This window comes from Acinonyx jubatus, chromosome C1 (genome assembly GCF_027475565.1).
Source record: "Acinonyx jubatus isolate Ajub_Pintada_27869175 chromosome C1, VMU_Ajub_asm_v1.0, whole genome shotgun sequence".
Taxonomy (NCBI): Eukaryota; Metazoa; Chordata; class Mammalia; order Carnivora; family Felidae; genus Acinonyx; species Acinonyx jubatus.
Window position 1 is genome coordinate 67,956,439 of NC_069381.1, and position 27,732 is coordinate 67,984,170.

General features: G+C 37.2%; 1 long non-coding RNA gene across 1 annotated transcript in view; it reads left to right on the top strand.

The window, feature by feature from the left end:
* Nucleotides 1-13,558: 13,558 nt before the first annotated feature.
* LOC128313907 (uncharacterized) overlaps nt 13,559-27,732 on the top strand; it is a 224,010-nt gene continuing 209,836 nt past the window's right edge. The window contains exons 1-2 of the long non-coding RNA XR_008295003.1: nt 13,559-13,811; nt 26,017-26,138. This is a non-coding gene — a long non-coding RNA (uncharacterized LOC128313907). The remainder of the gene's footprint in view (nt 13,812-26,016; nt 26,139-27,732) is intronic.

Sequence of the window (27,732 nt, forward strand, 5' to 3'; positions counted from 1 at the left end):
TCACAGTTACAATTTTTATTTGCACAACTATGTAAGGAGAAAAAGCATTTTTTTGTAGTCATAGTTGATTAAATAATATAATGTCTATCAATAAATTAAACTTAATATCTATCAACTATATAATGAATAAACATACTATCAACTATATAATGAGTAAGCATACTTTACTACAACAAACAAATGAAACATACCTCATAGCTTTGAGATTAACAATATATAACATTGCAATTTAAGAAGTCAGAATGTCACAAGAGAATTATCTTTTAAATGTACTAGTTAGAATTTAATTTCATAATATTGAGACACAGATTAAGTATACAACTGATGGAACAGGACTTTGCACCCAGCCTAGCTATTAATTATATCCTTATTGTTTTGAAGTATCAGACTGGCATGCTTTCTCCCATCTTCTTTTCTGTTCTCACAACACCATGTCAAAGGCCAGCTCAGTGCTCTGTATTCTAAGTATATTGGTCAATATTTCAGCCTTCCATTCTCTCAAAGTTACTGTTTCTGAAACCAATTATCTCCAATTATCTCTTACAACCCATTTAAATGAAAAATGTTTGAATCTTTTTTTTTTTTTTTAATTACCATAAGAGCTCTGGCCTTGTGTATCAGGCAGAGTGAGATGCAGAATGAAAGCTCGTAAACAAACCCCTTGGGTCTGATTTTTTGCTAACTTCTCCATAACTTACTACATGTTTAAGTCTTGTCCAATTGGCCTACCCAAGCCCCCCTCCCAGCCCTTTTTTTTCTATCTCTAAGGGTTGCTAGAGAACTAAATAAGATAATTTATGTTGGGATAAAGTGGCAGGCAAATTGCAATGATTCAAAAACAATTTGGCTTGTAAGATTGTGGACTACTGTAAACCTAAGGATTGGCAAACCATAGCTTGGGATCCAAATCCCATCTGCTGCCTAAGTTTGTAAATAAAGTTTTATTGGAACACAGCCACAGCTAATTCACTTATGTATTGTCTATGGCAGCTTTCACCTCTTAAAAGCCAACTCGAGTAGCTGTAACAGAGACTGTCTGGCCAACAAAACCTAAACTATTTGGTATCTGACCCTTTATAGAAAAAGTTTTCTGATCTCCTCCAAAGCTGATCTTAAGGTCACCATTAAGTAAATAGCTAGCATTCTCTTTCTAAATCATTTGAAGATTTTGCAAAGTTGGAAATATACATTGATATTTGAGAGAAATTCTGGTCCTGTTTCTATACAAACGGCAGGGAAAGACAGATAAAACAATAACAGCCAGTAATAAAATAAGTGCTCCCACCCCCAAACTCTATGGCAGACTAGAACGTGGATGTTGCTAGAGGTAAGGGAACACCAAACTGACGAAGGTTGGAGCTGGCTGTTAAATTTGGCATCACTAATTTTCAAGTGGTTCCAAATGCAACAAAATGCTTTCTTCCATAATGATATATATGTGTCTCTTTGCCTGAACTGCATAATGCGTATTAATTAAGATACTTTTCTGCACAAACTTGTTTCTCAGGGAGGAAGTGAACACTCCCACAATCACTTCACTATCCTGAGATTTAAAAAGGAAGTGGATGAACATAAGGGTCAACAATCCATTTTATTAGATTTAAATCTGTTTTTTCCTGTACCTCAGACCAAAAAATCCTTCTCCCTCCCCCCACTTTTTTTTTTTCTCAGTCTACCATAGCTGAAGTACAGAATAGCGGTTTTTACCCAACACTCTGGACACAACTATCCTGCTTCTGTCACTCCTAGCTGTGTGACCTTGGGAAGTCACCTAACATCTCTCATTCCCAGTTCCTCACTCATTAAAATGGGATCATAATGGTACTTTCTTTGTATGATTGTTGAAAGGATTCCATGAGTAAATACATGCAGAGTGCTTTTAACAGCATTTGGCTTGTAGAAAGCATCAAAATGCAATTTGCTGTTATTACCATCATTGTAGTGCCTAGTTTTCTTCAGGAGACATTTGCTCCAAAGCTCGAGATGCTTCAAGTTGTGTTCTCAGGTAAGATATGGCTCACACTTTTACTAAGAGAAAAACAATTACACTCCTGTCAGTTGATACAAATTCAATTAAATGAATATCCATACAGCGGATATTATTTACTTAATATTGTACAAGATTGCTGGAGATAAAAAAAAAGCGACACCATCCCTGCTTTCAAATAATTTACAGTCTAGTAGAAGAGATAAAACACACATACAGGAGACAATTAGAGGCCAACTCAGCAGTAGCATCATCCTCATTATCTCGTCATCCAACTTCTAGTTATTGATCACTTACTCTTGCCAGATTCCATATTTGCTGTTTTACATACATCACCTCTGTAAATTCTTACACACCAATCCTGCAGTGAGATGTTAGTTTTCCTGTTTAACACACGAAGGCATCGTAGTTCAGAGGAATTCTAGGACTTGCCCAAGGTCATACATACAGTGATACTCAGTACATATAGCCATTAAGCAGTATGATTTGAAAAATTCTTCCTCCCCAGGGATCTCAGCAGTGTTTTAAAAAACACTGTTAATTTTGTTTTAAAGATGATTCCTGTTTGTTTGAATGTTGGTGAGGAGTATTGAAAACTGTCAAGGACGTGTAGCCCGTCCTTTTATGTATAGACTTAGTATATATAAAACTGAATTTAGTCAGTTTCACAATAAGTAATATGGGCTAATCCTATGAATTACATGCTTTGGAAGTTAAAAATAAGAATATGGAAGGTTGGGAAAAATTGGTGAGCAGACTTTGTGAAGGTTTTAGTGATAATTTTTGTGATTATTTTAATTCAGCACCATTGCTTTTTTTGTGTGTTCAAAGACCTGCTCTTGAAGATCAGACATACATTTAAATATACCCGAAAGAGCCTGTAATGTCACTCTGTTATCCCATGTGGATATATTTTGCTTTATACAATAGACATCTTTTTAAAATAAATTGAAACATGATCTCTTGGCATATAGTGGGTGCTTAATAAATACTAGCTAATAAAAAGAATGAATGAATATATTTACATTGAATTTACATTCTAATTTCAGAGCTGCTTTATTTTCCTTTCTGATTGATATTTAATTGGTTGTGGCCTTGCCACTCTAACTTTAATTATGTCTGTCCCAACAGACTCTATAGCAAGTAGTATTAAATGAATACACACTCACGTGTCTGAGAACTCAGTATTCAAATAACTCCAAAGGATATCGTTCCAAAAAATAAATACTTGTGTAAAAGACAAAACAAAACAAAACATGTCTTGATTGTCTGGTCCCTAACTTCAGTGTTTTCATGAGTTTTATTTTTTTAATATCTGTTTTCTATAATATTAGAGAAAAGATTGAGCAGCCTTGCTATTAAAATGGGGAAAAACAGAAAGGCATATTTGTGCATGTGTGTGTAAGAGCACAATTTTCCCTGCTGTAAAAGATGTATATAAGGAGAAGATGTGAGATTTTAAAGAATCTTCAATCATTTTTGTAATGTTATTGAGAATTTGATATGAAATGGAAACACAGTAGCTGCAATTGTTCCATTAGTCCTGTGCTTCTCCAAATGAGCTTGGAGACTTACCCCCACGGGGATCACCTGGGCATCTATTAAAATGGGCCCTTCCTGGCCCCATCCTAGATATATCAAATCAAAATTTCTGGGGTCAGGCCAGAAAACATTTTTAACACGCATGCCAGGATATCTTTATACACATTGTGAGTAAGACCACTTCTTCAGTCCTAAAGAAGGCTGTAAAACAGATTAGCCAGACTCATTAAATTTTCTGAAACTGACATTTAAATAATATGTTTACTAATATGAACTTTTTATTATACAAAATATATATATATATATATATATATATATATATATATATCCAGAGCATCAGAAATCCTTCCTAATTAAACAGTTGACACATTAAATAGAATATGGGATAGTCAGTGAAGAATGAAGAACCTAATAGGAATGAGGACGTAATGATTAACATTTATCTCAGAAATTAAGATATTGTCAAGTTTTGATTTGTGTGTCAGGATTTACATTGTCCTGGGGTAAACGTGAGGGGGTAAGGGATGAGAAATTTAGTTCTGGCAGGTGACAGAATTTGTAATCTCTAACCCCTATGAAAGCTGCTATATTACTTTCTTTTAAAAATCAAACATATTTGACTTCTGCCCAATATATTCATGATTATTATGCAACATTTTTTAAAGATAAAAATGGTTGTACTGGTACAAGTAAGGTTGCAGGTCAGTGTCAGCATACTGTGTTCTTTCTTATAAGGCCCTACTTTGATGATTTTGTTTTGTTTTTTCCTCACTGACACTTAGAATAATTTTTGGCAACCTCCAAGAATTGAAAGAGACAATGATGCTATGTTTATGATGTTAATGTCATAAATACATATTGGGTACTTAATGTTGCATCAGCTTATCTGCTTTGCATATTTTTCCATTAATGCATATTTTTTTTTCAATGACTTCTCAAAATCAGCTTCCAAGTAGCTATGACTACTAGGATAGCTGATGAAGAGATGGCTATTTAGAGAACTTAAATACCTCGTTCGATGTCACACAGTTCCTCAGAGGCAGAGTTGGGAAACAAATTCAGACACATCTGAATCCAGAGTGTGGGAGCTTTAAAATGCATCCTGCCACGTCTGATAACCTATTCATAATTTGGTAATAGGATAGCGGCATGGGACTTTAATGAGCTAAAGTAAAAAACCTATCTCCCCTTCTGCTTAGTCCCTTTGTCTGCTATTTTCACCTCATTAGTCTTCTTTGGCCAACCTGGAAAAGTTGTCATTTTTGACTTACATATTTGGAATCTTACATGCCTGGGGTTTGCAGACATGCAGTGTGCATTTTTGTCATCTAGAACTATTTTAAGAAAGAATTGAAGACTAGGGCATTGACATTCATCAGGGCAAGCTGAGTAGACCATAAATGATTTTCAGGTCTGGGGTAGACTTTGGAATCTGTCTCTGCTACAAAAGTGCCTAAATTGTGGAAGGCTGAGCTTCATCAGAAGTGACAGAACGATTGTGGCACTAGGCCTAGTTCCTATGTCGTTCCTGCCTTGGACAGGCTCAGTGTTCTATTTCCTGTCACAGTGTTAAGAGGGAAAAAAAAAAAATCTCAGGAGTGAAGTTTTCAACTGAGTATCTGAGTAATAATGCTGACATTTTTCCAACTGGAATGAAAAGCTGACTGAACTCCAAGGGAGTCAGAAGCCAATTTGAGGGAGGAAGGTTAGAGGAGAGGAGCAGAGAAAAGTCATGATTTCTGGAATGGATAGGGTCAGGACAGGCAAATGTGGTAGCATAGCTCCACATCATGATGAAAACCAGCTGAGTGTGTGATCTGGAATGGGGTTCAGGATATGTACAATTAAAATGAACATAATTGAATAATTAAGACAAGAACAATAGGTAAAATAATATCCAGAGTGACCCAATGGAAACAAAGAGCATGTTGCTTGAAAGAAGTTTTAAAACAAAACAAAACACCTCAGAAAAGACTCAAAGGCAGATTTTTCTGAATCATCGCAGTGGGTAAAAGGAGGTAGAAGCTTTCAGTGGCTTATGATAAAAAGGTTATATACTAACAGAAATTAAGTGTTGGTGGCTTTCCAATGGCGTATAACTGTTAAGTTGTCATCTCCTAGGACTAATTTCTGTTTACCAGAGAATGTGAATTTCCTTTAATGACACCCAACAAAGACAAGGTCTGTCCTTTGGAAGACCAAATGAGAGTTTTCATTGCATCAGGGCATTCCAGAGAGGCAGACATCTTTCTTTTCTTTTCTTTTCTTTTCTTTTCTTTTCTTTTCTTTTCTTTTCTTTTCTTTTCTTTTCTTTTCTTTCTTTCTTTCTTTCTTTCTTTTTTATTAAATATAATTTATTGTCAAATTGGTTTCCATACAATACCCAGTGCTCATCCCAACATGTGCCTTCCTCAATGCCCATCACCCACTTTCCCCTCTCACCCACCCCCCATCAATCCTCAGTTTGTTCTCAGTATTTAAGAGTCTCTTACGGTTTGCCTCCCTTCCTGTCTGTAACTTCCTCCCCCTTCACCTCCCCCATGGTTCTCTGTTAAGTTTCTCGGGAACCACATATGAGTGAAAACATATGTTATCTGTCTTTTTCTGCCTGACTTATTTCACTTAGCATAATACTCTCCAATTCCACCCACATTGCAACAAATGGCTAGATTTCATTCTTTCTCATTGCCAAGTAGTATTCCACTGTGTATATAAACCACATCTTCTTTATCCTTTCATCAGTTGGTGGACATTTAGGCTCTTTCCATAATTTGGCTATTGTTGAAAGTGCTGCTATAAACACTGGGGTACAAGTGCCCCTATGCATCAGCACTCCTGTATCCCTTGGGTAAATTCCTAACAGTGCTATTGCTGGGTCATAGGGTAGAGAGGCAGACATGTTTCTATCAACTTCTCTGATTAGATAGTAACTTTGGGTTCAGGAGGACAGTTTAACTGAAAGACCATGTGTGCCTAGCACAAGTAAAGAAATTATAGAAGAAGAAGAAGAAGAAGAAGAAGAAGAAGAAGAAGAAGAAAGAAGGGGAGGAGAAGGGAGGGGGGAGGGGAAGGGAGGGGGAGGGGGAGGGGAAGAAAGGCACACAAACACATGGAAATATAGAAGAGAGGGGAATAGTAGACAATGAATTTGGGGGAGATAGAGGATTGAGGAGACAGAGTCTGATTTAGGTAAGGGGTAGCAGAGGATTCTGCAGAACTCCAGAATGGATGAGAGACATGAAAGAGGCATGACAATGAACACAGAGGGTCTTCATGTGAAACAGCTAGGCTCTCTGGGTCACCTTGCCATCACAGTCCCATCCACTGACCTTGATTCTGACTCTCCATGCCCCGACCACACCTCTAGGCCAGCCTAAAATTTCTACTCATGACCAGAGGTTCAACCTCTTTCAAAACTGGACTAGAACATGTCTGATTTCAGGTACTCCAGACCCAGTTGAGGATAGGGTGATAAAAATAGGATGACAGATTGACATCTGCATATTAAAAGGTTGGATAGGGGTGCCTGGGTGGTTCAGTAAGCATCAGACTCTTGATTTTAGCTCAGGTCATGATCTCACGGTTCGTGAAATTGAGCCCCACATCATGCTCTGCGCAGTACAGAGCCTGCTTGGGATTCTCTCTCTCCCTATCTCTCTGTCCCTCCCCGCTTTCTCCATCTCTCAATAAACATTTAAAAAAATAAAAGGTGGGGTAACTAGCTTGTGAATTTGTTCTGATGCTCTCTCAATCTCTTTCTCCTTCTTTCATCTTCTAGAATGCAGAGAGTCAAAAGGATATCTCCTCTTATTTCCTGTCCCCAGGTAAAAATCTGGAGAGAATTTCTCTGAGGAAGCAGAATGGCTCTAAAAGAATAGATGATAATCTTTAAATCTTGACATTGGTGGGGCCTTCCACAAAAAAATTTAGCTTGTCACTCAAGGTTCAACACTTAACAAGACCTGCCCTAACACATAGAACTTCCATGAGTGTTTTAAGTATCTTACTCTTAAACATATAAAAATAGGGGCACCTGTGGGGGGTGTCTCAGTTGGTTAAGCATCAGCTCTTGGTTTCAGCTCAGGTCATGATCTCCCAGTTGGTGAGATTGAGCCCTGCGTTGGGCTCTGTACTGATACAGTGTGGAGTCTGCTTAGGATTCTCTCTCCCCCTCTCTCTCTGCCCTGCTCCCTTTCTCTTTCTCTCTCCACCAAAATAAATAAACATTAAAAAAATGTGCAGATACGGTCAACAGCTAATGGAGGAAAGTCTCTGACGTGAAAGAAAAAAATAATCTGTAAAGTAGAACTTTTAGGAAGCAAAACAGTAAAGGAAACAGAAAACACCTCAAAAGAGACTCTGCCATAATAGTCTCAGAAAAACAACCAAAGATATTCTCTTTGAAGTAAAACAGGATTCTAAAAATAAAACAAAGAAAAGGAAAGAGATTTTAGATATATAACATTTAAAATAAAAGTTCACGGGCCACCGGGGTGGCTCAGTTGGTTAAGCGTCTGACTTTGGCTCAGGTCATGATCTCACGACTTGTGAGTTCAAGCCCCGCGTGGGGCTCTGTGCTGAAAGCCCAGAGCCTGGAGCCTGCTTGGGATTCTGTGTCTCCTTCTCTCTCTCTCTGCCCCTCCCCTGATTACACTGTGTCTCTCTCTGTCTCTCAAAAATAAATAAGAACATTAAAATATTTTTTGCATAAAAATTCAATCATCTGTAAAGATAAAATTGAGTACATTGCTCTGCAATTAGAACAAAAAGATAAAGATGGAAAATGGAGGGGGTGGATAACTAAGAAAATTGTAAGACCAATTAAGGAGATCCAACATCCAGTTCCAGAGAGAGAGAAACAGAAAATAGAGGGGAGGAAACTATTATATATATATATATATATATATATATATATATATATATATATACAGAAAACAGACACAGAAAATAGAGGGGAGGAAACTATAATATATATATATATTTATTTATTTATTTATATATATATATATATATAAATAAATATATAAATATATATATATACACACACATACACAAAGATAGATTTCACTATTGTTAAAGAAATGTCTCCATGTTGAAAGGGTCTACCAAGTGCTTGTAACAATGACCATGAATAAATTTATGCGGACAGAAACATTACTTAGGATGCTGTTTTTCTTTTCTTTTACTGCAAAGGCTAAAACAATAGTGGCTAAAATAAAATGGAAATTTATTTGTCTCTCATATATTAGTCCAAACACGAGCACTATGCTGCTTCATGGTATGGAGAACTCAAGCTTCTTTTACCTTTTGCTCTGCCATCCTTAAAATGTGGTTTACTCTCTTGGTTTGATGGCTGCTTGAGCCCTCTCCATCACATCTATGTCACAACCAGCAGGAAGAAGAGAAAGGGAAAGTGAGGCCATTCCTGCCTCCCTCCCCCTTTTTAGGGCCCACTCCAGAAACTGTGTATAATTTCTGCTCACATCCAGTTGGCCCAAAGTTGGTCACAGGATCATCCCGCCTATACAGGAAGCATGGGAATTACAGTCCTCAGTTTGGGCTGCCCTGTGCCTGTTGAATATTTGAGCTCCTGCTACTCAATGAAGAACAGAAGACTGAATTTAATTAAGGAGCAGCTAGAGCCACTGCCACACCCTGAGATAAAGAAAAGAGCCTAGAAGCTCACACAGAGAAACAAGTGACATAAAGGATTAGGGAAAATAGTATTTGATTCCTCATTAGCAACACTTGAAGCTGGAAGATAATGGAGAAAAAAATCTTTTGATGTATAGAAGGAAAAGAATTCTTGTCCCACATAAAAAGGAATAAACTAACAATCAGGTGTGAGAGTTGGAATGAAGACATTTTCAGGCCTGCAAATTCTCAGAAACAAATTCTGTAAGAAATATACTAAAAGCTGTTTCAGCTCAGTGATAGAAAAATTAAAAAAAAAAAAGTCACAGGATTTAGAAAACAGGGAAATCCAATACAGGAGAATCACGAAGTGAAATCCTAGCTGAACAGGAGGCCTAGAGAGTAATGAGTCCAGATTGGAGCAGGTCTGAACGTAGGCTTTATTTTAAGCCTTAGGTGGCTATAACTCAAGATATGATGTAAGAGGAGTTCCCACTGCCTATGAGAATAGAGAGTTCCTAAGGCTGAGAGTTAGAGCCTTGAGCAAGGGAGAGATTTGGTGGGACTGGAGCTGGAACATGCTTAGGTTCTTCCGGGATCTGGGACTTCGTAGGAGGGGATGGGAAGATAACAGCAAGGTAGAAACCTCAGCAGGGCTGAGAGAAAAATCTAAAGTAGAGAGGTCTCGTTTCGAATTTTGGAGAGACATACAGGAACATGAGAACAGCAGAAGAGTCAGAATCTCGTTTGTGTAGGCAAAGATAGGACTTGACTACCCCCAAATTTCCCTCCCATGGAGGGTAGAGTGGAAGAACACATCATTTTCCTGCAATCCCTTTGAGGGATGCTGCAAATGGAGCTGGAGAGTGAATTTATCTGGAGGGCTTGGCAAGGCAAGAACTGAAGTCCTGTGTGCTTCAAGGAGACTTCTCAGGCAGGGTCTTAACCAGAAACCACAGCTGGACCACAAAGTATCTCTTCAGATTGAGTCAGCAGGGAATTTGCTGAATTCCTGGAGTGTGTGGCTGAGTTCCCTGGCAGCAGTTATCAAAATTACCTTTTTAGAGAGAATCGACCTGCAGCTGAGTTTGTGAGAATTGTGTGTGTGTGTTTGTGTATAGGAGAGAGAGTGCATGTATATGGGAGAGAGAAATGACACTGAGAAATGACATGTTGAGAAATGATAGAAATGGGGAGATGTGCTTTAACTTATTTGCCTTCATATTTCTAGTGCCTGCCATAGTGTCTGGACCATAAATATTTGTTAAGGAATGGGAAGATGCACAGAAGAGAGCCTAAGGAGAAGGACCTAGAAAGAATACTAAAGACCAGAGAAAATAGTTGGCCAACATATCCAGTTTATGATATTTTATGATTTTGTTAGTAAGAATGTATTATGACGTTGCATTTTTACAACATTAGGCATAAGTGGCAACATTACTATTTGATATTTGACCCACGAACTAGGTAAGTCCAGGCTTACCTGGATTCAACTTTTAAGAAGGTAATTTCCCATTCCTGCTGCGTATATGCTAATTAGTTGAGAAAATGTTTCTACTTCAATGTGGATTAGTGGTCTGTGAAAAATTACATAAATTATCTGTCATTGGATTAAAAAAAGACAGTATTAAAAGATGGAAGGAAAAATTTTGTCTCAGGTGTGAAATACAGGCCCTACAAAGCTAGGATATAAGCCAGAAAAATACTAGTCTGTGTGTCAAAACAATAGTATTCTCTTGAAAGTTTAAAGACCACAAAATAGTGTTGTGATTGTTGACTGAAGCACAAATTTCAACAATGAGGGTTTGGCGAGAATAGAATTTAAGCTAATAACTCAGCCTAGGCAATGATCTTAATCATATATGCCAGAAATAGAAAGAAAAATGTTATTACAGAATTTTTCTATCTGTGGAGACTAAAGAACCCTAAGGATTTTATGAGAAGTCTGAATTTTTTTTTTTTTTTTTTTGGTCTAAAGAGTTTGCAACTCCAACCCCTTGAGATTTGCTCATCAGTAGTTGTTAAGCCTTCAATATATTTTGTCAATAGAACATAATAATAATTATTGTATTATATGTATTTGTAGCAGCCTCAACTCTGATATACAGACAATGGGGAAGAGAAGCAGTCATTTTGTGCACTTTATTAACTCATTCATTATATGAGGTGACACTGGTTATATCAAGATTGTATAATAATAGTCTATTCTAAAGCATGGATTTTTTTTTCATAAAACAGCATGAGTGTATCATGCCAGAGTAATATGAATGTGAAAGAATATCCATCATAGAATAATAAAGGAAGGATGAAATCATTTTACAAAATGAGACACAGAATTCATTTGCTCAAGTAGCTGCCAGTTGGTTGTCTGATAAAAGAGCTAATGCATAAGAGTCAGGTTATAGACCTATGCATTAATAGTAAAGATGGCATTTCAGTCATTGTGGGTGGTATGCCACAGGCACTACACTGTGTGTGGAGGAGTGGACTGGTGAATATATTAGCTCTGCTTGCAGTACCGGATTCTAATTCCAGCAGTTTCGTTGTGTGATCTTGACTATTCCTAGCGTTTTACCTCTCTCAGCTATAATGAGCCATAGTTTCTTCATCTGTGAAATAAGGGGGCTGGACAGAATCTTCTCCCACTTTGAAAATACTATCCACCTATGATTTCAACTAAAGGAGAGACACAGTTAATAACCACAGCTCTAAGGATTGACTTGTCTGCTGATCAATTTCAGGAGCTCAATCTCTGCCTAACAGGAAATACGGTGGAAAATGCTTACAAATGATTGTGTAAAGGATGTCTGAGAAGGAAAAAAGAAACTCACAGTGTCTCTGACTGCTGGTTATATGGCGATAATGGGGAGTATTTGAATCTATTGGTTAACCTTGGCAATGTTCTACTGTGTGGAGGTCACTTAGAAAGCTTTCCCTGGATTAAAGAAGCAGGCGGGAGAGGATCTTGTCGTAGAGAAAGCTGAGTGAGGGAATGAGAACCAGAGTGCAGAGTGTGTGTACATGTGTGTGTATGTGTGCATGCACACGCAGACAACTATCTTCCTGTGTACACATGTGCATTTCCCGCTGAGAGAGAGAGAGAGAGAGAGAGATCTAGCTAATCTACAGTTCCTTCGCTTTCCCAGTATTGCTTGGCAGAAGTTTTACTTGAATATTCAAACTTGAAAAAAGTTCAGGATTTTTCTGGTGAAGCACAGATGCAGATAAAAGTTTCCTGTTGATTTCAGAGTACTGTTATAATTGCAGGATTTTAAAATCCTGGGTTTTAAGAATACAGTCTGAAATCTGTCGGTCTTTTAAAAAAAAATCATGTCTCTATGTCCTTTCTGCTACATTGGGCAGGTAAAGTATACAGTTAAAATGATAATACAGAAAGCATTTTTGAAGATAAATTATAGCCTGTAACAGTGGACGAAGTCAGATGGAAAATTTAACTCCTGAAAAATTAATTGGTCAGAGATACAGTGAGCTAAAGATTATGCATTTGAAGGAAGAGTTGTGGGTTTTGAGTTATTAACATAGAATTTGTGTCATTTAGATATAGTTTGAAATCTCTTCCTATCCCGTTACCAACTGTTTGACTTTAGGCTATTAATGTTTTTAAACCAAAGTTTTCCCATATGAGAAAAGAGGATTATATTTCCTATCTCATGTGTTGTGAAAAGTGAAAAGATTATGTATGGAATGCACTTAACACAGTGCCTGGCACATAGTAAGTGGCTGATAAATGTTGATTGCAATCTTTTTTTAACACTCATTGCCACACAACAGGTGCTCAAGAAGCATTTGTTTAATGAATATTCCTATAGTCCTGGATTCAGGAAACCAAAAATGTCATGCTTAATATTGGCATGGCTAATTGAAACTTCATAAAAATTTAGTCCCACACCAGTCCAACACAGCATACAGCATCATGCTTTCTTCTGTTTGGTCCTCTGGGGGTAAAGACAACTGTTATTCATGAAGTGCCTAAGAGTTATGGGAAGGAAAATTACAGGCATATCTCCAGAATATTGCAAGTTTAGTTCCAGACCACTGCAATAAAGCAAATATTGCAATAAAGTGAGTCAAATGAATTTTTTGGTTTGCCAGTGCATATAGAAATTATGTTTACAGTATATTATAGTCTATTAAATGTGCAATAGCATCATGCCTGAAAAAACAATGTTTATACCTTAACTAAAGAATACTTTATTACTAAAAAATACTAACTGTCATCGGAGGCTTGCTTCAGAGAACCATAATCTTTTTGGAGGGAAGGGTCTTGCCTCAGTGTTAATGGCTGCTGACTGATGAAGGCAGTGGTTGCTGAAGGTTGGGGTGGCTGTTACAATTTCTTAAAATAAGAGAATTATTAAGTTTGCTATATTAATTGACTCTTACTTTCAAAAATATTTTTTGTCTAGCATGTGAGGCTGTTTGATAGCATTTTACCCACAGTAGAACTTCTTTCCAAATTGGAGTCAGTCTTCTCAAACCCTACCACTGCTTTATCACCTACATGTATATAATATTCTGAATCCTCTGTTGTCATTTCAACAGTCTTCACAGCATCTTCAGCAGGAGTACATTCCATCTCAAGAAACCACTTTCTTTGTTCATCCATAAGAAGCAACTTCTTATCCACGTAAGTTTGATCATGAGATTGCAGCCATCCAGTCACATGTTCAGGCTCCACTTCTAGTTCTAGTTCTCTTGCTGTTTCCACCACATCTACACTTACTGTCACTGCTGAAGTCTTGAACCCCCTCAAAGTCACCCAGGAGGGCTGGAATCAACTTCTTCCCAACTACTGTTAATGTTGATATTTTGACCTCTTTCCATGAATCGCAGATGTTCTTAATGGCATCTATAATGGTGAATCCTTTCCAGACGGGTTGACTTTGCCAAGATCCATCAGAAGAATCACTATCTATGGCAGCTATAGACTTAAGAAATGTATTTCTTGGGTCTCCTGGGTGGCTCAGTCGGTAAGCGTCCGACTTCAGCTCAGGTCATGATCTCACAGTCTGTGAGTTCGAGCCTCTCATCGGGCTCTGTGCTGACAGCTCAGAGCCTGGAGCCTGTGTCAGATTCTGTGTCTCCCTCTCTCTCTCTACTCCTCCCCCACTCACACTCTGTCTCTCTCTCAAAAATAAACATTAAAAAAAAAGAAATGTATTTCTTAAATAATAAGGCTTAAAAGTTGAAATGGAGCCTTAATTCATGGGCTGCAGAATGAATGTTGTGTTAGCAGGCGTGGTGAAAACAACATTGATCTTGTGGTACATCTCCATCGGAGCTCTTGGACGACTAGGTTCATTGTCAATGAACAGTAATATTTTGAAAGGAATCTTTTCTTCTGAGCAGTAGTTCTCAACAGTGGGCTTAACATTTTCAGTAAAGCATGTTGTAAACAGATGTGCTGTCATCCAGGCATTGTTGCTTCCTTTATAGAGCATAAGAAGAGTAGATTTAGGCATAGCTCTTAAGGATTCTAGGATTTTCAGAATGGTAAATGATCATTGGCTTCAATTTAAAGTCATCAGCTGCATTAGTCCTAACAAGAGAGTCAACCTGTCCTTATGAAGCTTTGAAGCCAGGCATTGACTTCTCCTCTCTGGGTATGAAAAGTCCTAGATGGCATCTTATTCCAGCATAAGGCTATTTTGTATACATTGAACATCTGTTGTTTAGTGTAGCCACCTTCATTAATTAGCTAGATCTTCTGGATAACTTACTGCAGCTTTGACATCAGCACTTGCTGCTTCTCTTTGCATTGCTTCACAGAGGAAGCTTCTTTCCTTAAACCTCATGACTCAGCCTCTGCTGGCTTCCAACATTTTTTCTGCAGCTTCCTTACTTCTCTCAGCCTTCATGGAATCGAAGAGAGTTAGGCCCTTGCTCTGGATTAGGATTTGGCTTAAGGGAATGTTGTGGCTGGCTGCATCTATCTAGACTGCTGAAACTCTCTGCATATCAGCAGTAAGGCTGTTTTTCAATTCATGTGTTCGCTGGAGTAGCACTTTTGATTTCCTTCAAGAACTTCTCCTTAGCATTTATAACTTGACTGACTGGTGCAAGAGGCCGAGCTTTCAGCCTACCTTGGCTTTAGACATGCCTTCCTCATTAAGCTTACTCATATCCAGCTTTTCATTGAAAGTGAAAGGCATGCAACTCTTCCTCTCAGTTGAACACTTAGAGGCCATCGTAGAGGTATTAATTGGCTTAATTTCAGTATTATTGTGTCAAAAGGAATAGGAGGGCCTGAAGAGAGGGAGAGAGATAGGGCAACAGCCAGTTAGTAGAATAGTCAAAACATACACAGTATTTATCAGTTAAGTTTGCTGTCTTACATGGGATGGTTGTGGAGCCCGGAAGCAATTACAATAGTAACGTCAAAGATCACTGATCACAGATTAGCATAGCAAATATAATAATAATGAAAACATTAGAAATATCGTGAGAATTACCAATCTGTGACATGAGACACAAAGTGAGCAAATCTGTTGGAAAAGTTGTTGCTAGTGGATTTGTTGGATGCATGGTTGCCACAAACCTTCAATTTGTAAAAAACATGGTGTCTGAAAAGCACAATACAGTGGGGTCTGCTCCTACAAGCAGAGGTCAGGGTATGGAGGCTTTGACAAAGAGCAGGCCTAGTGGGAGGTGGACGGTATGAGAGGGAGGCTTCAGAAGCAGTAGAGGCAGACATTGAGAGAATGTAAAGATGACCAATCACAGAGCACCAGCTCAAGACCCATTCTTTCTCTTCTTTCTCTCCTTTCTCCTTCCTTGCCTTCCCCTTATCCTCCCTCCTTCCCTCCTTTCCTCCATAGCTTCCCTCCTTCCCTCTCCCCTCCATACCTCTTTTTCTCTCCCTTCCAGCTTCCTTTTCTTGGCCTTCCATTCTCCTTACTCCTGTTCTCAGCAGGTGATTGTACTTGGGATTTTACTTGGGAAATGTTGACAAACATTTTGACCATGTCTTCTAGTGGGCCAGGCATTTTTGAGATCTCGGTAACTTTCAAACTGCTTGCTGTGAAACCTGCATTTTCTACAAGATGCTTCTATTGAGTTTCACGTTTAATTCATCTAAAATTATACTTCATTATTTTAAAAGCTGTAGCCAAAACCACAGCCAAAACCCAAAACAAAAACAACAGACTCTACCACGTATTTGCCAATTTTTAGCACTTTAGAGACTATCAATTTTTAGCATTTTAGAGACTATCAAACCATGTACACAGGGTTTAACTGGTTTTCATGAAGATTTTGTGCTCTGGTTCCTTTTGTTTATTTACACATATATTGGACCTTCCTCCAAACATGTAATTTACCAGGAAGGCTGGAGCTTTTCTCTGGTCTTTCCTTGAATTCAAGCCTGTACATGCCTGCTCATGTAAAATGATACGAGTGAGTTCACTAGTTCAGCACATGTGTGCTGTGCTCCAGTAAATGCCAGGCAAAGGTCAGGCACATCTGCTCCCTCACGCTCTTATCGTGGCTTATTAGACAATTGTGCAGTAACAGGTGAACTCTACACACTGCATCATGACCATATTTTACTAACAAAGTGTCAGATGTTACCTGCCTAAATTAAATATACACACAAGTGTAATTGTTAAAATTGGGGTGGGATAATTGCTGTTCAAACTAGACATCACTAATTAAAAACAGGAAGTTTCAAAAGAAAATAGAATTTCATGGTTAATTCCATGAAAATTATAAGGATCAGATGACACAAGTCAAGTTATACCAGCCCCAAATCTAGTGCCCTCTATACAAAGTCCTCATTGTGTTTGTGAAATTAAATTTTGCAAAGTTCTTTATTCTGTGAATTCTGACATGTTCTGAAGTTCTGGAATAAAGGTTGACTATAAACGTAAGTCTTCCAACATCTTTTAGTAAAATTTGAACCACCATTTAATGTTCTTGAAAAAGTATGCTTGAAAATGTAAATAGGTCAATAAAAAAGTATTTATAGCACCATTTGAAGTTATCACGTAAGTAAGAGGAAAGGCACAAGATATCAGGAAAACACTCATTCAACCCTCTGCTATTGATTTTGCTACAGTCATGGTGAATGAGCAAGCAGTGAATATACACTTATTGCCATTCCTTTAAAATACTGTGTGAAAAAGATACTAAGAAGCTGCTCATGAAGAATTGTTTATTTCAAAAAGTGGATTATGTGAAACCATTACAATTCAACTGTTTCAAGGTATGAACACTATGCATTATACCAATTTTTTTTTTTTTTGTCAGTAAGATAGGACCAAATGAGTAAACACAAATGGTATATATTTACTGAGTAACATCCTTGAAGGACATACAACAGGGAAAACTGTTTAAGTTTTACTTTAATTTAAAAAGGCTCTATCAAATCAGTTGTCAAAAATGGATCAGTGTTGCAATTAGCATTGAGAAAGTAAGGGCGGGAAAAACTATAGGATTTGCAGTATAGGAGCAGTTGCCAAAATGAGTTCAAATAATTGTGGTGTATTGAGTAGACAGTCATTTGCTATTAAGCAGATTAATGAGCATATTTTAAAACAGTCTTTCATTTTCTGATAGAAATTGCCAAATTTTAGAGGTGTACTCTCTGCAATGCAGAATTTTTGGTATTATGTGTGGAGATATATATATATATATATATATATCTCCACACATATATATATACATACATACATATACATATATGTGTGTATATATATATTTTATATATATTATATATAATATATATAATGTATATAATATATACATTATACATAATGTATATAATATATATACATATATATATATACATTATACATAATGTATATAATATATACATTATACATAATGTATATAATATATACATTATACATAATGTATATAATATATACATTATACATAATGTATATAATATATATATATATATATATATAAAATTGAAATTACTTGGTTCTGCCAAGGCCAAGTGCTGATACAAATCTTTCAAATGAGACAAGAAGTCTTTTTTTTTCCTCCCTGGTAATAGCACCATTAATAAAGCCTCTCTTAAAATATGGTTTTGCTTGCTGTGTCTCTTGTTGTCGACATTTTTAATAAGCTGAAGAAACCCAAAATGACAATGCTAGCCTGCTATGTTAATCTCATTTACAACTACCTATAAAGTTTGCAATAAAATTGAAACTTAAAATTTGGATTCAACATAAAAAAAAGTAAATTTGCTTCTTATAAAACTCCGAGTAAATATGTGATAGAAATGGGCATTGAAATATATGAAATTAGTAACATTATTGAATGTCTCATATTTCAAGATATGTATATATGTATATATGCACATGTTTTCATATATGTCAATGAAATTTTAAACTTGTTGAGAAAACCATTCATCAAATGTTATTCTGAGATTTTACTAGTTATTCAAATTGCAAACACAAATTTCGTACTACTCTTTCAAGATTCTGTATGTATTTAATTGAAGATTTCTGAGTTTACAAAGAGAGATGTTAAAATAATTCATTCGTCATCTGTGTAAATCAGGATTTTCTGTAGCCTGTGCAACCAAAACAAATGCAGAAATAAATTGGATACTCATGCTGAAATCAGATTACAACCATCAATTGTGGTGCCTGGTTTCAGAGGTTCATGTATAGTCCAGTAATCTTATTTTCTTATCGATTGGCTTCCTGAGTTAGTATTATGGATTCAAACTTATAAGATAAATTCATACTGGAACATCATTTGTATATTTTTTATGTTGGAGTGATTTGCCCAATATTTCATTTTGTTTCATCTTACTTTTTTATTTCTTTTCACTTCCATGGCTATGCTGTCTTTCATTTATATTCATTGAACATCTATTCTATGCCAGACAGTGTTCTAGGTTCTGGAGATTTAAGGGTGAACAAACCAGAAAAGATCCCTCATTATGTGGAGACTACATTTCTTTAGGAAAATAATAAAACTGCTATTCAAATTTTGAAAACTAGGTCCATAGAGTTTCATTTCTGCAGCAAGGAGGATCCAACCTGAATCTGCAAGTTCTTCTTTTCCTATACATGCTGTATGGAGCAGACTTCCTAGAGCAGTTTGGAACTAAGCAGTGAGCCGACTTTAGAATAAAGGCAGGAAGAGCCCTGGATACATTTGGTTCAGAGTGAGTTGCTCAGAACCTCAGCTTTAAAGTCTGAGGTCTTCTGTGTGGGGCCAGAAGGAAATAACAAAATAAAACTGTATTATTTGCAAGCTCTGTAAGTTCCCAAAGCACACACACAGGTGCTGCCATTTGTAGTCTGTAGTAGCTTAAGAGTTCTGAACATGACCTAGAAGAACCAATCAACAAGTATTTATTAACCACCAGCACATTCCTAGGTATTCAATGAGAAATAAATAAGAAATATTAGATATTTTCTCTATTCTTTAAGAAGTTTGACAACTAACACTAAAAGAAAACTAACCATTCACCATACCAGGCACAAATAGACAAAACTATCTGTGAAGCCACACTTAGAATGGAAAAATAAATCTGATGTTCCCTATCCTAGGGCTGGATGTGGTCAAGATTACTGTAATACAACCTAGAATATTATACGGCCATAAAATAAAGACTTTCAATTAGTGTGCCATTGACTTTAAAGCCATAGGTATTTCAAAAACAGAAGAAAATGAGGTATAAAGTGTAAGAAAATTCAGGAGAGGTAGAAGGACACCATTTGAGTCAGTGGTATGCTAGAGCTGGCTCATGCAATCTCCCAAAGGTATTTTTTTTCCCAATTCTGCGTTAAGGATTGACATGTTGATTGCTGAATACTGGTCATGATGGAAAATATTTACACTGTGGAAAATGGCAAATACTACAAATCATGTTTTTCTGTTCTTTCTTGATGTGCGTGTTTGTGTGTATGTGTGTATGTTTCTTTTAGTGGAGAGTTGCCTGATGAACATACCGCTGGTCTGTTTGCTTGCATAGTAGAAGGATAGGTAGTGACTGAGGAGTGGAGTTCCATTTGCTGAATAGGATCATGGATCCGTGTTTGCCACTGTTGCCTAATAAGGTTAGCAAATGTTTGTGCATGAAATGAATAACTTAGAAAAGTAATAGGAAAAGAAAGTCTTAAGGCCAGACCCACTCTGAGGAATTCGGTTTCCCATGGAGCTATGCCGTTGTGCTTTTGTGTCCGTATAGTGCCTAAGAATAATCAAGAGCCATCTGCTCCCAATCTATGCATCACTCAGAGGTGCCTTCCCTTCACTCTCCCTCATCAGTTGACCCTTTCTGAGTCTCTTCCCCTAAAACATTTGTTTCATCACATCTTATCAACATGTCAATAGCTTGTAGGGGCTCAATGTGGAAAGCATTTCCTTGGATTATACTTTAGGATCCAATAGATTTGGGCTCAGTCCTGGCTCTCCTTCTCATTTACTCTAGGACTATGGGCAACTCGATAAGGTGACTTGGCTTCAGTTTCCTCATTTGTTAAGTAGAGTTAATAATATCTTCTTCATAAGATAAAGAGATATAAATGAAATAATATACGGGTGTAGAGGACCTAATGGTATTCCTGGAGGAATGCAGGAACTCTCATTATTTTATTATATATAAGTATAAACATATAAACACATATTTCTAGCTCTTCTGGCTCCCTAGCTTTTTTCTTTTTTAGAATTGAGATATCATTAACATATAAGATCAGTTTCAGGTGTAATGAATCAATATTTGTATATATTTGGAAATGATCACCATGTAAATCTAGTTAAGATTTATTACCACACATACAGTTTTTTTTCTTGTACTGAGAACTTTTAAGATTTACCCTCTTAGCAGCTTTCAAATATATATAATGCAATATTATTAGCTATAGTCACTATGCTGAACATGACGTTCCCAGGACTTATTTATTTTATAACTGGAAGTTTGCACCTTTTGACCCCTTCACGCATTTTGCCCACTACCCAACCGTGCCTCAGGCAACTACCAATCTGCTCTCTGTATCTGAGTTTGGTGGTTTTGTTTGCTTGCTTGTTTTAGAGTACACATATAAATGGAATCATGTAGTATTTGTCTTTCTCAGTGTGACATTTCATTGAGCCTAACAGCTTTAAGGTCTATCCATGTTGTTACAAATAGCAAGATTTCCTTCTTTTTTATGGCTAAACAATACATTGTTTTTCACAGTGGGTGCACCAAGTTACATTTCCACCAACAGGGCACAAGTGTTCCCTTTTCTCTGCATTCTTGCCAACACTTACTATCTCTTGTCTTTTTAAAAAACTATTGTTTTAGAGAGAGAGAGAGAGCGCATGAGTGGGGGAGAGGGGCAGAGAGAGAGAGAGAGAGAGGGAGAGAGAGAGAATCTTAAGCAGGCTCCATGCCCAGCATGGAACTCTAAGCAGGGCTCAATCCCATGACCCTGGGATCATGATCTGAGCTGAAATCAAGAGTCAGATGCTCAACGGACTGAGATACCTAGGCACCCTTTTGTCTTTTTGATATTAGCAATTCTACAGGGGACAGGTGATATTTTATTGTGGTTTTGATTTGCAGTGCCCTGATGATTAGTGATACTGAGCATCTTTTCATGTACCCATTGGGCATCTGTATGTCTTCTTTAGAAAAATGTCTGTTTAGATTCTCTGCCCATTTTAAAATTGGGTTATCTTTTTTTTTTTGCTATTGTGTTGTATGAGTTCTTCATATATTTTGGGTATTAACCATATATATATATCTATATCTATCCAGATATATCTAGATAGATAGATATCTATATCTATCTATCTATCTATCTATCTATATATATCTAGATAGATATAGATATATATATATATATCTATCTATCTAGATATATCTGGATATATATAGATATAGATATCTATATCTATATATATTTATATCTATATCTACATCTATATCTACATATATGTAGATACATATATCTATATCTATGTAGATATATATATATGTAGATATATATAGATATAGATATAGATATAGATATAGATATAGATATAGATAGTTTGCAAATATCTCCCACTTGGTAGGTTGGCTAGCTCCCCAACTCTTAAGGAAGTGTTTATGCAAGTTTGTTATCTGGCTAAAGATTTCTTCTGTGTTATAAATATGACACAATGCCCTGTTTACCTCCATAGACTTTTGGAACAGCAGGAACAGTCTCATTTTTATTGAGATATATGTAGAGGGGGAGGCTGGTTGACAAAACATTTGCTTGACCAAAAAAAAAAAAAAAGTAAAGAAGTTTAAAGCATAGTTTTTGAAATAGTTTTTCCAAGTTTGTGAGATAATATCTAGATAATGCCAAAGTGAGATAATATCCAGAATGAATGTGGTACTGATGTAAGAGGGTGCTGTAGTTTCTATTTTTGTATACAGTCAGATTTATATAGATGCTTATACTTTGATGCTAGAGTTTAAGGGTGGTGCATGCACTGTAATCTGGCATCACTCAGAGTAGTAAAACATCATCATGCACGTTAATGTAACTGTGATAGTACTTTTGTGATATTAAACCAATGTATTTGTCAGCCTAAATCATGTTTCCTTTTAGCATTCTATTCCTAAGCCTTTAGGGAATGAGAGAGAATGGTTCATTCCTGGAACCCATAAGGTCATTGATGTGCTTTGAATCTCAAGGCTGGCTGTTTTGATTACAAGGCAGTAATAGTGATATCCAGACAATCTCAAAAAAGAAAAGCATTTTCCAAACTCCTTTGGCCCTTTTATTTACAACATTCAGACATGGATTACTAGAGAGTAGAGGGTTTTTGTTTGTTTGTTTCTTTGTTTTGAATATGTCTGGATTAGATAAAAGAACAGGATATAATAAAGAAATAGAAGATCTACCCCTTCCTTTGCTCATGAGTTATGAGAAAAGTAAGACCAAGGTAAAGCAAAGAATTATACTTTGTGTTTTCTTTTCCTTTTTTTGGAAAGGAAATTCAAAGGAGGAGTATCAAAGAAGGATCTACATGTTGTTAAGGAGTCCAGGAACATGGCTGTGAGTTTATGTGTGTGTGTAGTAGCATAACTTTCTTGGGCATACAACTAAAGATTACAAACATTTAGAACAGGTATTAGCAAACTTTTCTTGTTAAAACTCAGATAATAAATATATTAGGCTTTGTGGGCCATGTGGGTTTTGTTGCAACTACTCAACTCTGCTGTTGTAGTACAAAAGCTGCCATAGACAATACATCAATGGATGGGTGTGGCTGTGTTTCAGCAAAACTTTATTTATAAAATCAAGTAGTAGGCTGGATTTGGCTTTCAGACTATAGATCACCAATTTCCACTCCAGGAGACACTGCATATGTGGATATTTCCAACATGTCACAGGGTTTCTGTGAGGTTATGTAGGGGTGCTCTGAGAACTGGTAGACCACCAGGGGACTGAAATCAAGACAGAGAGGCTACTGTTTTTGAGGGAATGATGACTGGAAATTAATGGCTGGGACCGGCATGCAACCCTCCAAAATGCCAGAATATGTCTTAGTCATCAGTAGTCAAAAGACAAGCAAAAGGGTCCAGAGGACACCAGGGTATCTGAGGTCTCCTCCATCTACAGAACCTTGAGATCGTATAAACTTCATCACAGCCTTGGCCACCCAAAGTATTCAGACATCATCCTGGCAACAGGCAGGGGGAGAGGATGCAATTTGAAAAACTGAACTGTTACTGAACAGACTAAGTGGTCCAAATGGAATCAGACACAATTTACTGGGTTGCATTATATTTAGTTCTGTACCCTTTGCTACCCAGCAGAGAGAAAGTAATTATGAGAATTTGGTGATTTATGAAGAAGTTGATGTTAATAACAGAGAACTTAGGAGTCTATTCTCTTTGCATGTCTGAGTATAGTGCTAGTAAATTCTTGCCTTGCTTATGGTGTCTTGATGCTGAAAGAGGCTTGCTCCCCTTGATAGACATGGTCATCTTCTTCTTACCCTACTCCCATTCCCAAACCATACTTTAATACCCCCAGAGGAAGAGCATGGACAAGGAAGTACTAAAAATGTCTTTCACTTATTCCCACCAATAATACTTTGATGAGGTTTACTTTTTATATTTAATATTGGAAATTTTTTTTCATATTTCAAATATGAACACAGTTTTTTAAAACACACTTAGTTTTGATTCTGATACTCATCTGTAGGTATGTCTTTCTTCCATGATATGTAGTCACTGCTTCCGACCACCTACTCTCCTCAGTGCTCAACTCATGGAGAATCACTGAGCTATCTGTATATTACTCAGTCAAGGGGAGGTGATGTTGCATAGTGGAAAAAGTAATTTTTCTGGGAAACATACTTCTGTATGAATAGATTCTTAGTGTTTTTGAAAATAGTGTAATCCCTGTTATGGGTTGAACGTGTTCCCCACAAAAGATGTTTAAGTCTTAACCCCTGGTATTTCTGAATATGACCTTATTTGGAAATAGGGTCTTTGCCGATGATCAAATTAAGATGAGATTATGAGGGTGGGTTCTAATCCAATCTGGTTGGTGTTCATATAAAGTGGGGAAGTTTTGACACAGGCAAATAGCTACAGAAGGAAGACTATGTTGATACAGGGAATGCATCCCCCATAAGCCAAGGAATATATAAGATCATGAAAAGCTAGCAGGGAGGCATGGAGTAGATTCTTCCTCACAGTCCTCAAAGGGACTCAGCCCTTCTGGCAACTTGATTTTGGACTTCTAGACTCCACAACTGTGAGAGAATACATTTCTCTTCTTTAAGCCAACCCGATATGTGGTACTTTGTTAAGGCAGCCCCAGGAAACTAATATGGTCCCCTTCAATGTTTCCCTTTGGAGAATATTCAAAAGTTAAAGAGCCAATGCTTCCAAATGAGCACACATGGTTAAGATGTCACCCTAACTCACCCTGTAATTTCCAGTTAGTTCTTGCCAAGTATCTTATTGAACACACTGAACTAATTCTATAGATTTCCATCTACCTCTAGATAAAAATACCTTTTTTTAATCGGACTCTTATGCAAGTGTATACAAATCACGATAGAACAGCGTCATCAAATGCCTTCTGGTGTTTTTCAAGCCAGGACCCCTGGTCCTCAATCTGGCCTGGTTTTTTTTGTTTTTTTTTTCTTTTCTGGCTAGATCTGACTTTTTGATGCTGGCACCCAGGGTAATGCAGGAAGGTCCCAATCTTGATACTTTTTTTTTTTTTCTCTATTAAGTTCTTAGAATTTTTTCCTGGAAGCCATAAAACAAAGACTTTTTGTCTTTAGAGTAAAAGAGAAATACAAAGTAGGTAATTATCCTGTTAATTTTAAGGGCATAATTTTAAACCCCAAGGTGAATACTTTTTATTGGAATTATCCACTTTGGCTGGGTGGAGAAAGCCAAAGAAAACAAGCATGACAGACTTTACTTTGGTTTCAAATCTGTGGCTTCTGCCCTCTCAGAGAATGATTTGAGTTTTGAGGCTGAATTTCTTGTGTTGCCAGGTATCCTGTTGGTGTACAGGATATTTTTGTGCTGTTCTTTAGCTTGTGTGCAATAGTATTATGTAAGCTGTACCATAGGGAGAAAGACATGATTAAAAACATTTGTGGCTCATCGTTAAATATAGAAATCATTATAATTGGATTAATTTAGGAAATACACAATGATGCCTGAGTTTCCCCTTGAGAACAAAATATACATTGAGAGCTACATTTTCAAGAAAGCAATTGACTTTCTTGCATAAAAATTACAGATTCTTAACTCAGACTCCCTTAATCCCAGGCCTCACTTAAAGAAAATGTAACATCTGCATGCCATGTTAGGTGATATTTTTGCTTGAGTCAAATCCATTTCTTGAAATGGTGAATCTGGATTTTTGCAGGTGAATGTAGCACTGCTCCATGAAAATTTGGTCCTAGAGGTACAACCGGAATTTAGCAAATGCCACTGGAAGCAGTTACATCAATCCAAGTAGGAGAAAGGAGAGTAGCAGATGCAGAAAATGTAAGTGATGGAATAGTCATATAACAAAATACTTCCAGCATATCTTTTGTTATGTAATGTTACCCATGACATGCCTATCAGTAATATTGTCAGAGGCTGTAATTGAAGAGATATATTAATTATTATCAGTCACCTCCAGCACTCTTATGGCTGGTGGAGTGATGTCTTCATAAAATAATGACACTGATATTGTCTGGTGTGCGGGAGGCTGTGGAGAGATTTTTTTTTTTTTTTCTCTGTAGCTAAAGGTGCCTTGGGCTGGATTTCCTTTTAGCACCATTCCTAAACTCCTGGAGAGAAAAACTACTGGAGATGCAATGCCCCATTTTCCTCTCTCTTCTCCCTCCTTTTGGTTCTGCTCTGGGAAGAGAAAAATTAAGAGCACAGCGTGGTTAACAAGCCTGGTGACATAGGCTGGAAGAACTAATGTAGGTTCCAGCTCTTGAGCTGGGAACCCCTTCGGTTTGTTTGAGGGGTTTAGCTGCCTGCTTGTCAGTCTTCTGCCGCTCTCCAGTTGTGTGTCAGTACAACACCTGGTTGTGAATCGTAAAGGCAGTTTGAAGCCCCTGTTGTTACCATGTTCCCACTGAGAAGCTGCAATTTTGTAGACGAAGGTGGGGGGTTGTTACCAGAAAGCAATAGATTTCTCACAAGTTGGAAAAGGCATATACGTTTATGTCTGTGTCTATGTTTATTAGTACATATGTTAGTCTGTTAGTATATACTACTATCATCAATATCATCTATATAACGTTTTTTGTGTTTAAAAAATTTTTAAAAACATTTTTCAGTGTTTATTTATTTTTGAGAGAGGGAGAGAGAGAGAGAGAGAGAGAGAGAGAGAGAGCATGAGGGGGGAGGGGCAGAGAGGGGGAGACACAGAATCCGAAGCAGGCTCCAGGTTCTGAGCTGTCGGCACAGAGCCCGACATGGGGCTCGAACTCACGAACTGAGAGATCATGACCTGAGCAGAAGCCAGACGCTCAACCAACTGAGCCACCCAGATGCCTCTATCTATATCTGTTTTTAATTGGAATTGGCAGAATATGTTCAGAATAAAACCTGATTATTTTCAACTTCATTTTTACCCCAACAATTTGAGAGAGTGCCTGGAGTTATAATAAACTCTCGCATCCCCTGTATGGGTCAGAGTCTATTTGGCCAAAGTGGGAGTCAAAACAATTATTTCAAACCTGCAGCAACAGTGTGACATGAGCACTGCTAGAACCATTTCCCAAAATTATGTGAAATGATTCTAGCAGGGTGGGATGAAAAACAGAAAAGACCTGCTTCTAGAAGGAGCGATCCCTGGAGCAAGGAATGGGAGGGCAGGTTGATGGGAAAAATCTGTAAGTTTTCTTTAGCAGATCCTTTCTCTTTAAGTAGAAGTGGATTTTTCTGGAACCACATTTATGTCATTTTCTTGGGGTTGCTCCTGAGAATTTTCAGTTATTGAAAAATCAGATAAATAAAATAAATAGATTGGAAGGTAAGTATTCACTTTTATCATATGGAAGGAGACTGGAGCCCCCTCCCCCCGCCCTCACAAAAAATCAACTAACAGTTAGCTCATGACTAGTTCTTGATAACAACT